The 15,740-nt window shown below is 41.8% G+C and overlaps 1 protein-coding gene across 6 annotated transcripts in view; it reads left to right on the top strand.

Annotated features, from left to right (window-relative positions):
- The window catches only part of LOC137847005 (nipped-B-like protein), a 199,244-nt gene that overhangs the window by 53,999 nt on the left and 129,505 nt on the right, over positions 1-15,740 (top strand). The window lies entirely within an intron of this gene.

Here is a 15,740-nt window from a genome sequence, read left to right as displayed (position 1 = left end):
AAAGAAGAGGGGGGGAAAGAAGAAAGTATAATAGAAAGAAAAAAAAAAAAAAAGCTCATGGGTTGAGATAAGGATAATTTAATTAAAGGGAAAAGAAACGGAAAAAAAAATCAAAACCAAGCAAAGGCCGCATGGAAGTACAGAGAGAAGAAAAAAACCTTATTTTCTTATTAGACAAAACACTGGTGTGATACCAATGCTGTTCCAGCTACAAGTGCAGAGCACAGCACTGTATGGGCTTGTGGTGGTTTTACTGTGCTAGGCAGCTAAACACCACAACTGCTGCTGCAGGGAAAGTTAATATCCCAGCCAGACCCAGTACAGGGCTGCTGCAGGGAAAGCTAAGTACATCTCAGCCAGACACGGTACAGTAGTTTATCATCAGTAAAAACTCTGCAAGTATATTAAATGAAAGTTCAACAAAATAGAAGTTTTATATTTAAACTATTGTAATGCAGATGGACAATTTAGTATAGTGCACAAGTATTTTACTACTTTTTTTTTATATTTTTAATTTTTTCCCCTGCAATTAGAAAGGGCATGGCTTTGCTGGTTGGTGATGCATTCTTCGGGGATGAGCATACCTGTTTTTTATTTTTATTTTTTTGGTCCCAGTTGAATAACTGTAGTGGTTGTTCTAAACTGTAGCTACAGTCTGATTGGGGGCATAGAAAAGTTGGATCCATGTGTTTTCAGTTAATCTGCTTCATTTGCTTGCAGAGGTTTATTATTATTATTATTATTATTATTATTATTATTATTATTATTATTATTATTATTATTTATACAAAGGTCTTCGTATTTGTCAAAGTAAGAATAGGAAGTCTATGACTCATATTGAGTGCTAGCAGTTATAGTTAAATATGGAAGCTGAATCTCCTCCAGTTCCATGGCTCTGTGAATAGAATAATGATGACTGTTGCTTCCACTGATTGTATAGGAATAAATGCTTCTGTCATTATGGATACTTCTAACTTTGTTTAAAAAGACCATTCTGGATGGAGATGATGTTACCCATTTCTTTTTTGCAAGATGCATTTAAAAAGGCTCAGTTTTTTATAAAAAAAACTATTCATTGTACATGTCAACTCTCTTTACAAAAGAAACTTTGTTTCTGACTTCAAAGTAATATATGAACAGGTTTAAAAGCCAAAGTAAAAACTGCAATGTGGAATAGCTTTGGAAAACTGGTAAACTTAAGTGTAGGCTTAATTCTTAGAAGATTTTAGTACAATTTCTGGGTTGATGATGCTCTTTTACTTTATGATGACTTTTATAGCTGTATATACTCTTGCTGTGTGGTTGTATGCATGGTAACTTGTTTTCCACATGGGTTTACTCATTCTAAAGAGGTTAGTGTGGCAAGTTTTGACAGTAACAGAGCAAAAACTTTTCCTAATGTCAAGATTAGAAATGTTAGATGCAACTTTCTTTGGAGCCTTTGTAATCTAAAAGTCTGCCAACTTTTTATTTAAAATTAAAATGAAGAAAATGTTTTCTTTTAGAGGAGGAGTTAAAAAAATAGTGTTCTGTAATTTCTGAAAATATTAAATTATGTGGCTCAGTGTCTTGTTTACACTTTTCATCTATGGAATAGGTAACCTCAGATTTTGGGAAATACTTTATTATTTGGTTTAATAAAATGTGTTTTATGTCAGTCTTACTTCAGTGCCTGGTAAAATTATGAAGAAGATTATTCTGGGAGTTACTGAAAAGCACCTAAAGGACAATGCAGTCATTGGTCAGAGCCAACGTGGGTTCACTAGGGGAAGGTCATGTCTAACAAACAATTTCCTTCTATGACAAGATCACCCAGCTAGTTGACCAAAGGAAGCCAGTCGATGTAATCTTTCTGGATTTCAGTAAAGCTTTTGGTACTGCCACTCACAATATCCTTCCAGACAAAATGACCAGAATACAGTCAAAGCATAATAAGATAGGTGAACAGTTGGCTGATGGGTCATGCCCAAAGGGTTCTTGTAAATGGGGTTACATCAGGATGGTGACCTATCACTAGTGGGGTTTCCCAGGGCTCCATTTTAGGACCAGTCCTCTTCAATGTTTTCATAAACAATTTGGATGTAGGAGTTGAAGGTTTTTTGACTGAGTTAGTGGACGATACCAAATTGGGTGGAGCTGTTGACTCCACTGAGGGTAGTGAGACCTTGCAGAGAGATCTGGACAAATTAGAGATCTGGTCAATCACCAGCAATATGAAGCTTAACAAGAGCAAGTGTCAGATTCTGCGCCTGGGATGGGGCAACCCTGACTATATGTTCAGACTGGGGGACAAGATGCTGGAGGTCAGCCCTGCAGAAAAGTATCTGGGGGTTTTGGTTGACAGCAAGCTGAACACGAGCCAGCGGTGTGCCTTGGCAGCCAGGAGGGCCAACCGTATCCTTGGGTGCATCAAGCATGTCATTACTAGCCGGTTGAGGGAAGTGATTGTCCCACTCTACCCTGAGCTGGTGTGGCCTCACCTTGAGTACTCTGCACTTTTGGGTGCCACTGTATAAGAAAGATATAAAACTGTTAGAGAGTGTCCAAAGGAGTTCTATGAAGATGGTGAAGGGTCTGGAGGGCAAGACGCATGAGGAGTGTCTGAAGTCACTTGGGTTGTTCAGCTTGAAGAAGACTGAGGGTAGACCTCATCGTGGTCTACAGCTTCCTCGCAAGGGAGGGGCAGGCGCTGATCTCTTCTCTCTGGTGACCAGTGATAGGACCCGAGGAAAGTGCTTGAAGCTGTGACAGGGGCAGTTCAGGCTGGATATCAGGAAAAGGTTTTTCACCAAGAGGGTGGTTGGGCACTGGAATAAACTCCCCAGGGAAATGGTCACGGCACCGAACCTGTCAGAATTCAAGAAGCATTTGGACAACAGTTTCAGACACATGGTATGATTTTTTGGGCGGTCCTTTGGGGACCCAAGAGTTGGACTCGATGATCCTTGTGGGTCCCTTCCAACTCAGATATTCTATGATTCTGTGTTGTGAAGTGGCTGAATTGTCTTTGGATTTATTTTGTTGTAGACAAAGTCAGGTTGTTTTGCCATATATAATGAAGATTACTGATAAAGAAAATAAAATATGTAGTCAGTTTGAGTACAATGACTTTTTTTTAACCTTTATTTTTACTTTTTGCTCAGTTCCTAGGCAATATGCTTTTGATGTCCTTGAGTGAGCAGAGGGTTGGACGTGATTACCTTGAGAGGGTCCCTTCCAACATCAACAGTTCTGTGATTTTTGGAGAAAAATAGTGATTTATGCAAAATTGTGGATCCACGAACATGCTAGTAGCCCTTTTATTCCTTCTTCCTCAAAGAGGTGTGGGTGGGGGGGAAGAGAGAGAAGGAAAAACAAGTATATGCAATGTCTCTGGTATATGATTTCCTGTATTTGTTGCTATGGATTATGTACCTATGTAGCGGAGAGTAGTTGCAGTGGCAACTTGATAGTAATATTTTTGTCCTGTCAAATTTAAGTAACTCGATTTCTGCTGTTCCTTGTGTTGCATACTGAAAAGGAAAGCTCTGCAGAAATATCTGCATGGCTGCAGACCAGATTTTATGGAGGAACAGGAATAATATATAAATCATGGATGCAAGGAAAATAATAAGCAGTTGGGGCAGGAGAGAGGCAGGTCAGAAAACAATAAGATGTTGTTTCCTCAGTTGCCTAAAAGCTGTGTTCATAAAAGTTTGGGGAAGTGTAACTGTCTTCCTTCTGGCTTGTCTTTGTGCTGTCCTCTGACTCAGCAGAAGTCCCATTCTATAAGACCATGGGCATACCAACTGTAGTTACTGATTGTATGTATTTAAGCTTATTCTTCATTCCAGTTTCTTCTCCTGTCTCTGTATATGTGTATGCATGTACACGTGTGCACTTGTCTGAGAAGCTAAGTTTCAGCTTTCCAGCCCTGTGACTCTGTCACACCCTTGGGTATTGTGAAAGATGGCTGGAGAAGCATAGACCTAAAAGAGCAGAACATAACCAGGCTAGAAGTAAGTAAGTTTCTTAGACTGTAAGAAACTTACTTCACAGTAAGTTTCATAGACTGAAGTAAGCACTTTGGCCTTCTTTTCTCTTTGTGCATTCTGGAATTGCTATGGAAGTAGGAGGTAGCTGTTACAGAAGTGTTGTGTTCAGTGTTTTTCAAAATAGTCTGCAAATGAAATGAAAAAAATGTGTTTGTCACTGAAAACAGACAAAAGCTTCAGTTGATGCAAATTTTACTGATAAGGGACATGAAAGCAAGTAATGTATTCAGTTCAGGAGTTTTCTTATAATATGCTTGGTATCACTGTTTATCAATATATACATTTAGCACAGTTCCTCAGAGGAAAAGTTTCTCAGTTATTTTGTGTGTTATGAATTAAGGTTCCACTTTGCTCTTTTAAGTAGGAAAAAAACCCGCTATTGATCACCCACAATCAAATCTCTTTATATGACCTACAGTGTTTAACTTGGTCTCACCTTGATTTTTGACATTGTTCTCCCTCAAGATGTCCTTCTTGTAGCGAGGCTGTAGTGAGGTGGGGGTTGGCCTGTTCTCCCACGTGCCTGGTAACAGGACGAGGGGGAATGGGCTTAAGTTGCGCCAGGGGAGTTTTAGGTTAGATGTTAGGAAGAACTTCTTTACTGAAAGGGTTGTTAGGCACTGGAACAGGCTGCCCAGGGAGGTGGTGGAGTCACCATCCCTGGAGGTCTTTAAAAGACGTTTAGATGTAGAGCTTAGGGATATGGTTTAGTGGGGACTGTTAGTGTTAGGTCAGAGGTTGGACTCGATGATCTTGAGGTCTCTTCCAACCTAGAAATTCTGTGAAATTCTGTGAAAGATCAACAGTGGTTCAATCTTGAAATATCATTGTGAATCTTCTATTTTATTTGTTCTACTCACTTCTATTCTATTTAAGTTTATACCAGAAGTTATGAAAGAAATTTACAATGTGAAACTTAAGATTTTTCCTTATTCTCCTTATTATTTCCTTATTTCCTTATTATTGAAAAAGGAATACAGAGAAATCGTCCAAGCAGTCAGGGATCAGGTTAGGAAAGCTAAAGCCAAGATAGAATTAAATTTGTCCAGGGACATCAAGGGCAACAAGTAAGGCTTCTTTGGATATGTCAGTCATAAAAGGAAGGCTACGGGAATTGTGGACCCACAATTGTGGGAAACCTGGTCACCTGGGATATAGAGAAGGCTGAGGTACTCAATGACTTTTTTGCCTCAGTCTTCAATAACAAGAGCTCCAGCCACATAGCCTGGGCCCCAGAAGGCAAAGGCAGGGACTGGGAGAATGATGAACTGCCCACTGTAGGAGAAGATCATGTTCGAGACCGTCTAAGGAACCTGAAGTGCTGGCCTACTTATCCCTTTTAATTGCTCTTGCTCTTACACTGTTCACTTACCTCTATATAATATCAGCTTTTGCTTGTGTGTCTGAGCAAGCAAAACTGCTGTGCTCACTAAAACCAGCATAATTACAGATGTACTTTGTTAGCTGCAATAAAAATTGCATATGGAATATGTAGTGTGGATGGGAGATCAAATGTATGAACTACTGAAGTATTTGGGGGTTTTCCCTTTGTGAATTTCTCAGCTGTGCTTAATATCATGACTGCTTCCAAGCAAAGTTAGGATTTTACAGTTTAATTCTATGTTTGCTTCTAAAGGACAAAAAGAATTCAGGAGCTCTCAGTAGGGTCTGAATCTTTGACATGAAGGGAGAGTCTCATAAAGGGGATATTTATGGTTTAAGTATAAAAAGATGCAAAAGGAGCAGTAATAAACTCCCCAAATATATGAATTCTCCATGACAGAAGTTCCATCTGCTTTATTTTGCAGAGGTGATGAACATAACTAGCCTAAGGTATTTCATGTCTAATAGCTCTTAAAGTTATTGTGCATGCAGAAATAATGTGTGTTTTTTACGAATCAACTATTTAAAACATCAGTTCTTTGGTTTAGGTTGTTGATTATGAAGTAAGACTTGATCTTGTATGGCTTCTTAAATGAGGAGGATCCAGTAGTATCTTTTTTTTGGAACCAGATGCGAGATTTCTGTTCCATTCACTTAATTTTTTAATTCCCATGTGTTAAGATAACTGATTTGCCTAATAGTAAGGCTCTTCAAACAGACTGTTTTGCCTTACTTCTCTAATGAAATAGCAGGAAATGCACTTTCCTAGGGAACAGTATTGGTTATTTACATAGCTCTGCTGGTATACTGGGTATTTTCCATGAAAATCAATATTTGTGGGATTTACATTTTCCTCTTTGGCTGCAGTAAGCTACACTTGTTGATCATTAAACACTTCATAAATATAATTTGGTTTTCTGCAATTTTTTTGGGACAGGTTTTATTGCCTGAATGAATAGACTTTTAATTGGTGCTTAAATATTTGTTTGGACTTGATATTGGCTCCTTTTAAAGAGTTCTTAGTTTGAAAGCACCTGAATTATTTAAGATGTTATTTTTAAGTGCAGAACGCTGCTATATAAGTGCTTTTTAGTTTTTATATAAATTAAAAAGAACAAATGGGAAAAGTTTCCTATGTTTAAAAGAAGGAAATGGCTGTAACAGAAAAAGTTCCTAATGCTGTTAGGGACCTATTCCTTCTTTTCAGGAAAGTGTTCTAATGAATTTTCAACATTTCCTGCTGGACATTTATGTAATATAGATCAGGGAAGCTGCATACTACCCATAGGTATTTGTTGCATATGGCTTTGGGCTTTGTCTGTTTGTTTGTGGGTGTTTTTTTTTCTTTTTTTTTTTTTCCTTTTTTTTTCCTTTTTTTTTTTTGTTTTTTTTTGAGGGGGTGGGGTGTTGTGTGTGTTTGTGTCAGTTCCCCTATCCTGCCAGGAGGAGTTATTACAGGTGTAAAGCACAATTATATTTTGTTAGTTTACTCTGGTAGAAACTGTGCTCTTGCATTGATGGCCATCTTTCCTTGAATTCACAGATCTCTTACACTCCGGATGCTTCTGCCACGTTTACTAGTGTTTGTTGCCATTTACTTCGGTGTCACTGCCACTAGCAGCATGTGGGCAGTACAGGCTTAAGTGTTGTTGTTATTTATTAGGGTGGTGGCAGTAGCCACAGAGGAAGAAAGCTGGTTACTACATATATATATATATATGATATATATATATATTTCTATTGTAAGTTGCTTTTGGATGCGGAACAACCTTTAATCTTTCACTTGCTTTGTCAGCATCACTTAGATTCTATCGGTTGTTCGCTTTATGAACCAAAGATGGATTTCAGTAGTATACTGAATTTCATCTGGTTTTGTGCTTCTGGGATTCCTGTATCTGTATCTTTCAAGTTTTATTTTATTTTATTTGTAGCTAATATTGTAGAAGGTGAAAGTATTCTGTATGTAATGTGAATGTCTTGGTTTTATACATGCTACTGTGTTTGTGTGGGCTTTTATCATTAATAATGAGTCTTCTGGATTCCTCCTCCGCACCGATCCCCCATTTGGTTGTAAAAATTAGGTTCATATCAGGTGGCTGTATAGCTTCTTGCATTACTATTTTAACCTTAAGACAGCTCCATCAGTGATTAATTGCTGTTCACTTCTAATGCTGACTTTGCTAAGACTGAGTTAATGCTAAGAAAATTTATAATGTGAATGTATGTGCTTTTTTTTTCTCATGTAACGTGTTAAACTACATTTTGTCAACCATATCTCCTTCCTTAGTATATTTTAAAACCATTTAGATGTGGAAACTTTTAAAAGAATTGCTGTTATTGTATTAAACTATAGCTCTGGTTTGGAAACCAGAAATGTACCCTCTTGTGGGTGTATATGTATTATTTACTCTGTTGCAGTATCTTATTTGCATGAGAACTAGAGGATATGCATTCATGCTATTTCTGCCTCTCCCCTCATTTCTGAAGTGATTTTTTTTTCTTAGGGTCTAGCTTATAGACTGATAACTAGGAAGGATTCATATATACATAGTAATTAACGAGAAAAGTAGGTTATTGCAAAATGTGGAAGTTTAAAACTACCTATGACACAAGCATTGTTAAATTTATAATAGTATACTTGATGATTTAAGAGAAAATCTCCACTGTTCACTTAAATTATAAAATAGTTAATAGATTAGTTGTAATGGTTTTGTTCTGAGTGTGCAGCTGCAGAAATTAGCTTTAATCATGGTGCTTTAGTTAAATCAATATGATGCTGCCCCAGTTTTTCAGACCTGTTCACCCGGGATATGGGGAAAGCTGAGGTACTCAATGACTTTTTTGCCTCAGTCTTCACTAACGTGAAGACATTAAAACATCTTCTCAAAGCCTGTCCCTGCTGGGATTTAGGCTGTAACACGGGTAGCTTTCCTTGCCTGCCATTCCTTCATCTCTCTTCTTCTCCTTTCTGTACTGGGCCTAACTCCTCCTGAAAGCCCTTCTGTTTCCAGCCCTCTGCCTCACTACCCAGTATGCATTTGTTCGGCGCTCTACTTTTCCTTCTCATCTCCCCTCCTGGCATACACCTTCATACTACCTACACTGTTAACTCCATCCTCCCAATTTCTGGAGCTTTTTCTGCGTATCTGGCCAGGCTTTAATCACAAAATAAACTTTCAAGAGCTCTTGGGCTACAGGGTCCTCAAGATTCATCCCTGAGTACTTTCTCGTTCTGGCCAAAAGTCTCTTGTATGATTTCTGTGTTTGTGGTGGTTTTACCAAGCTAGGCAGCTAAATGCCACAACCGCTCTCTCCCTTCCCCTCCTTAGATGAGGAGGGGATGAAGTAAAGGAAAGAACAATTCACGGGTTGAGATAAGGATAATTTAAAGGAAAAAAAAAAAAAAGAATAATTATTAAGGAAAGATTATTATTAATCAATTTAACTAAAGGGAAAAAAGGGAAAGGGGAAAGGGAGGGGGAAAGGAAAAAAAAAAACAGGAAAAAAACAAAACAAGTAAAGGCTATGTGGAAGTGCAGAGGAAGGAAATTACTCTCTACTTCCCACAAATGAGCGATGCTTGACCACGTCCTTGAAGCAGGGCCTCAACGCACGTAGCCGGTGTTTGGGAGGAGGACCGATGTTTTTGCAACGAGAGCCCACCCCTCCCCTCTTCCTGTTTCCACCTTTTATTGCCGAGTGTGACATCATATGGTATGGAATATCCCTTTGGTTGGTTTAGGTCAGCTGCCCTGGTGATGTTTCTTTCTCATTTTTTTTGCCCACCCCCTAGGAGGGTTAGAGAGAGTCCTGATGCTGTGCCAGCACTGCTCAGCAGCAGACACAACACTGGTGTGATACCACTGCTGTTCTAGCTACAAGTGCAGAGTACAGCACTGTATGGGTTGCTGCAGGGAAAGTTAACAACCCAGCCAGACCCAGTACAACCTCCACCCCTTATTCCATACCATTTGTGTCACTCTCAGGTCCCCCATGCTTTAGCATATAAGTATTCTCATCACCATTGTTCCTTGTTCTTTAACAGATTGATAGGTAGGTATATCTTTTCATTCTGTAGGTCTTTCTCGGAAAATGTTCATAAGAACTGTTGGCGATTTGGTCTTCATCTGCCAAAGTGGTCACTCAGGGCAGGCAAAGTTGGATGTCTGGACGCCAGCACCAGCTTAGCTCAAGTCCTTGTTGCACTCGCCCAGTTCTTTGCAAAGTTGACCTGTCATTGATCCTGCAGTGTCTTCCTACAACGTATAACTTAGATTACAGATTAGTTTTCTCTCAAGGTTAAATCTCCTTGAGGCACGCACTTGATATCCCCATTCTTTTGCATGACCCACCAGGTATACCCTGGTCCTTGGGCGAAGACAATCCCACGAGTGGGTTTGCCTTTTCCTGAGGCAGGAGCAACCCACACCGCCTTCCCCATCCACTTTCCTACATGCACTACGGGGACTTTAGCTCCTTTCACTGTGTGTAGGGGTTTTGTTTCGGCAGGACCAGCATGGCTGTCAGACCCCCCCTGTTGTTAACAAGCCAAGTGGCTTCTGGTAGATTTATATCCCATTGTTTCCATGTCCCAGCACCCAATGCTCGTAACGTAGTCTATTGTACCTCTCAACCTTCCCAGAGGCTTGTGGGTGATAAGGGATGCGGTACACCCGCTCAATACCATGCCTCTTGGCCCAGGAGGTGACAAGATTGTTTCGGAAATGACTCCCATTGTCAGACTCGATTCTCTCTGGCGTACCATTATGCCACAGCACTTGCCTTTCTAGGCCCAAGATGGTGTTTCGGGCCGTGGCATGCTTTACGGGGTATGTTTCCAGCCACCCAGTAGTTGCTTCTACCATGCTGAGTATGTACCACTCATCCTGTTTTTCTCAGCTATCCTCCTTGTTTGGGACAGTGGGACCTTCCCTTTATCTGCTTAACATACTCCCCACTGCTATGCCGCACAATTGCTTTTGAATATGTAAGGTTAGTAGAATTTTCCACTGCAAAAACACGTTCTATTGCAAAAAGACAACTTCGTTTCTCACATTGGTATCCCGAACAAGTGCTCTTCTTCTCTTGCTGAGATTTTAAGTGAAGAGGTGAAGGTGTGTGGTGGTTTTACTCGGGTGGGTGACCGAGCTCCACCACAACTGCTCTCTCACTCCCCCTCCTCGAAGAGGAACGGGGAGAAAATATGATGAAAAGGGCTCAGGGGTTGAGATAAGGATGAGGAGATTGCACAGTAATTAGCGTGATGGGCAAAACAGACTCAGCATAGGGAGATAGTAAGATTTATTACCTATTAGTAACAAACTAGAGAAGTGAGAAACAAATGAAAGAAACCAAAAGCACCTTCCCCCCCCCCATCCGCCTTCTTCCACCTCCTCCCCCCCGAGTGGCGCAGGGGAACGGGGGAAAGGGGGTTTATGTCCAGTCTATAGCACTTCTTCTCTGCTGCTCCTTCTCGGTCACTCTCGTCCCCTGTGCTGTGGGGTCCCTCCCACGGGATGCAGTCCTTGCTGAACTGATCCGGCGTGGGCTTCCCACAGGCAGCAGCTCTTCCAGAACTGCTCCAGATATGGGTCCGTACCATGGGGTCCATCCCTCAGGAGAAAACTGCTCCAACCTGGCTCCCCTATGGGCAGCAGCTCCTGCCAGGTCACCTGCTCCTGTATGGTCTCCTCTCCACGAGCTACAGGTCCGGCCCGGAATCTGCTCCGGCAGGGGTCTTCCACAGGCGGCAGCCTCCGTCGGTGCAGGGCCACCTGCTCCACCATGGTCTCCTCCACGGGCTGCAGCGTGGAACCCTGCTCCACCGTGGTACTCCATGGGCTGCAGGGGGACATCCTGCTTCACGTCACCATGGTCCTTACCACAGGCCGCAGGGGACTTCTGCTCCGGCGCCTGGAGCACCTCTCCCCCTCCTTCTTCACTGACCTTGGCACCTGCAAGGCTGTTCCTCACTCCTCTCACTCTCCCAGCTGCTGTGTGGCGCAGCTTTTTTTTTTTCTTGTCTTAAATATTCTCTTGTAGAGGCGCAAAACAACATCACTTATTGGCTCAGCTCTGGTCAGCAGTGAGGCCCTTACCAAACATGAGGCAGCTTCTAGGTCCTCCTCACAGAAGTCACCCCTATGGCCCCCTGCTACCAGAACCTTGCCATGTAAACACACTACAAGGTGATGGCTAGTATGTGGTGTGAAGTACTCAGTTCTATGTTAGGCATGTTGGAAGTGTGTGTGTGTGTAACTGGACTTTTCTTACTCTGAGGTTTTTGCCCAGGCTTAGGTGCAAAAGGTGTTGAGCTGTTTAGCCCTGCAAAATATAGGGTGGTTCTGGAATACACTGAAGCAAAGCTGTAGGTGAACAGGTGAACTTTATTGGTGATAATTTAGGTGACTAATGGCTTAGATGGAGAGTTGTAGGAACGCACTGTGTACTCTAGGGTTGCTATTATAAAAGGAGAGCAATGTTTGTCTCAGTCAAAACTGTTGAAGGTCTCCTACCTACACCTAATTACTGATACAGATGTGAATTTGAACAAGTATATTGTGGTTTAACCTGGCAGGCAGCTAAGTACCACATAGCCATTCACCACCACCACCACTCCCTGCAGCGGGATGAGGGAGAGAATGGGGGGGGAAGGGGATGGACAGACGGACTAAAAGCTCATGGCTTGAGATAAAGACAGTTTAATAGGACAGAAAAGGAAGGGAAAATAATAATAGTAATAATAAAAGAATATACAAAGCAAGTGATGCACAGTGCAATTGCTCACTACTCACTGACTGATGCCTAGTCAGCCCCCAAGCAGCAGTCCCTTGACCCTGGCCAGCCTCCCCATATTAATTATTCAGCATGATGTCATATGGTATGGAATATCCCTTTGGCCAGTTTGGGTCAGCTGTCCTGGTTCTGTCCCCTCCCAGCTCCTTGTGTACCCCCAGCCTCTTCACTGGCAGGTCAGCATGAGAAGCTGAAAAATCCTTGACTTAGGATAAGCATAGCTCTGCAACAACTACAACATCAGTGTGTTATCAGCATTATTCTCATCCTAAATCCAAAACATAGCACCATTACCAGCTACTAGGAAGAAAATTAACTCTATCCCAGCTGAAATCAGGTCAAAATTTTTTGAGGACAGTAAAAATGGATGAAATAACTAATTCTATGATGTATTAATTTTGAAATCCAGTTAGAAGTTATTATAAAGCTTGTTTTAGATATATGCAGATAACTCTTTTAAGCAAGAACAGAAAAACATCATCTGTTTTATGATCATCAAACTTACATGCTTATGGTGTTTTATAATGAAAAACAATTGGATGTACTTTAAAAATTATATACATTAAAACTTTTTTACTAAAATGACATTCATCTCAATAGAATTCAGCTTAGTTTCATGCACGTGATTGTGATGAATATATATTTTGTAAATCAAGTTGTGTACAGGCTCATTAGTGGGTTTGCATGTCTCCTTTAGGTTTACTTCTGCAAATGCTTCCCCTTCAGTGGGTTTATGCAGGTACAATTACTTGAAACCGATGCATAATCAATATATTTGCTTCCTGAAGTAATTTAGAATTCTCAGTTGGAATTTAGGTTAGTCCCTAAATCTTAGGGTATTCAAATATAGTAAAATACTTAGTCACTGAACTCAATGATTATAAATTGGCACACAGAAGCCTAACAACCACTTTTATTTTTCTGTAAATAATATATAATCATTTTATAGATTAGATTTATCCAATTAAGACTAACAGTAACTTCAGTGATTGTCATAGTTGCTTGGTATTATTCTTATTAATTTGGGTTTTGTCATGATTCTTGTTAAGCATGTTATTAATCTTTATAAGATAAAGATTTTTTTTTTGGGGGGGGGGTTGTGATCTGGAGTGCTGATTGCTAAGATGTAGTAGTAGGCTTTCACTTGTCTTCTATTTGCAATAACTTTCTGAATTCTGAACATAGTTTAATAAATTCAACACTTGTGTAGCTTACTAGCATACTCATCAGTGGTTTATTACTGTAACGTTAACTAACTTCAGGTAACTTGAAGGAATTTTTATAATCACTTGCGTAAAAGGCTTATATATATAATTGGATAATAATCCAGATCACAGAATCACAGAATGTTAGGGATTGGAAGGGACCTTGAAAGATCATCTAGTCCAATCCCCCTGCCGGAGCAGGAACACCTAAATCATGTCACACAGGAACACGTCCAGGCAGGTTTTGAATGTCTCCAGAGAAGGAGACTCTACAACCCCCCTGGGCAGCCTGTTCCAGTGTTCTGTCACCCTCAGCGTGAAAAAGTTTTGTCTCATATTTAAGCAGAACCTCCTATGTTCCAGCTTGCACCCATTGCCCCTTGTCCTATCATTGGATGTCACTGAGAAGAGCCTGGCTCCATCTTCTTGACACTCGCCCTTTACATATTTATAAATGTTAATAAGGTCACCTCTCAGTCTCCTCTTCTCCAAGCTGAAGAGACCCATCTCCCTCCGTCTTTCCTTGTAAGGGAGGTGCTCCACTCCCTTAATCATCCTCGTGGCTCTGCACTGGACTTTCTCAAGCAGTTCCCTGTCCTTCTTGAACTGAGGGGCCCAGAACTGGACACAATATTCTAGATATGGTCTCACCAGGGCAGAGTACAAGGGGAGGAGAACCTCTCTCAACCTATTAACCACACCCCTTCTAATACACCCCAGGATGCCATTGGCCTTCTTGGCCACAAGAGCACAGGATAACGTCAAGGATAAGTTGTTCCATCACCTTACCAGGGATGGAGGTGAGGCTGAACGGTCTATTGTTACCTGGGTCCTCCTTCTTGCCCTTTTTGAAGACTGGAGTGACATTTGCTTTCCTCCAGTCCTCAGGCACCTCTCCTGATGCCCGTGACTTAGCGAAGATGATGGAGGGTGGCCTAGTAATGACTCGTGCCAGCTCCCTCAGCACCCGTCGATGCATCCCATCAGGACCCATGGACTTATTGATGTCCAGCTTGCTTAATCGGTCCTTAACCCAGCCCTCATCAACCAAGGCAAACCCCTCCTTTATTCTGACTTCCTCTGGGGCCTCAGAGGTACAAGGCTCCTCAGGAGAGCCTCCGGCATTATAGACAGAGACAAAGAAGGCATAACTCCACCTTCTCTCTATCTTCTGTCACCAGGGCACCCACCTCATTCATTAGTGGGCCTATATTACCTCTAGTGTTAGTTTTATCTGCAACGTATTTGAAGAAGCCCTTTCTGTTGTCCCTGACCCCTCTCACAAGGTTTAATTCTAAGGAGGCCTTAGCTTTCCTAGTTGCCTCCCTACATCCTCTGACAACAGTCTTATATTCCTCCCAAGTGGCCAGCCCCTTGTTCCATGATCCGTAAACTCTCCTCTTCCACTTGAGTTTGCCCAGCAGTTCCCTGTTTATCCATGCAGGTCTCCTGGCTCTCTTTCAAGCAGTCCTTGAACGCTAACCAGCTATCTTGGGCCCCTTTTCCTTCAAGTACCTTGTCCCATGGGGTTTCCCTTAGCAAATGCTTGAAAAGGCCAAAGTTGTCCCTAATGAAGTCCAGGGTTGCAATTCTGCTCAGTATTCTGTTCCTGACACATGAGATCCTGAACTCCACCCGTCTCATGGTCACTGCAACCAAGGCTGCCCTCAACCTTTACCACTTCAACCAGACCTTCCTTGTTAGTGAGGACAAGATCCAGCAGCAATCCTCTCCTAGTTGGCTCATCCACCATTTGCATCAGGAAGTTATCATCAATACACTGAAGGAACCTCCTGGACTGCGGCTGGCTGGCTGAGTAGGCCTTGCAGCAAATGTCAGGGTAGTTAAAATCCCCCACAATAACCAGGGCCTGTGATTGTGAGGCTGCTATCAGCTGCCTGTAGAAGGCCTTGGCAACTTCCTCATCCTGATCTGGTGGCCTGTAATAGACACCCACAACAGTATCCCCCATGCCAGCCTTAATTCTCACCCACAGACTCTCAACTCGTTCCTCATCTGCCCCTGGACAGTACTCAATACAATGCAGATGCTCTCTTGTGTAAAAAGCAACTCTGCCATCTCGCCTTGCTGGCCTGTCTTTCCTGAGCAGGACATACCCATCCATGACCACATTCCAGTCGTGAACTGTCCCACCATGTCTCTGTAATTGCCACCAGATCAAAACCTCTGGATCAAACATGGATTTCTAACTCCTTCTGTTTATTCCCCATGCTGTGTGCACTGGTGTACAGACACTTCAGGGAGTGAGCTGAGCATGCTGATTTCACCCTAGGGGGGTGGGAGGTCTCCCTGTCTTCATCAC

The sequence above is a fragment of the Anas acuta genome, chromosome W (genome assembly GCF_963932015.1).
Source record: "Anas acuta chromosome W, bAnaAcu1.1, whole genome shotgun sequence".
In the NCBI taxonomy this organism is placed as follows: domain Eukaryota; kingdom Metazoa; phylum Chordata; class Aves; order Anseriformes; family Anatidae; genus Anas; species Anas acuta.
Note: the sequence above shows the minus strand (reverse complement) of the source record. Positions and strands in the feature narration are given on the sequence as shown.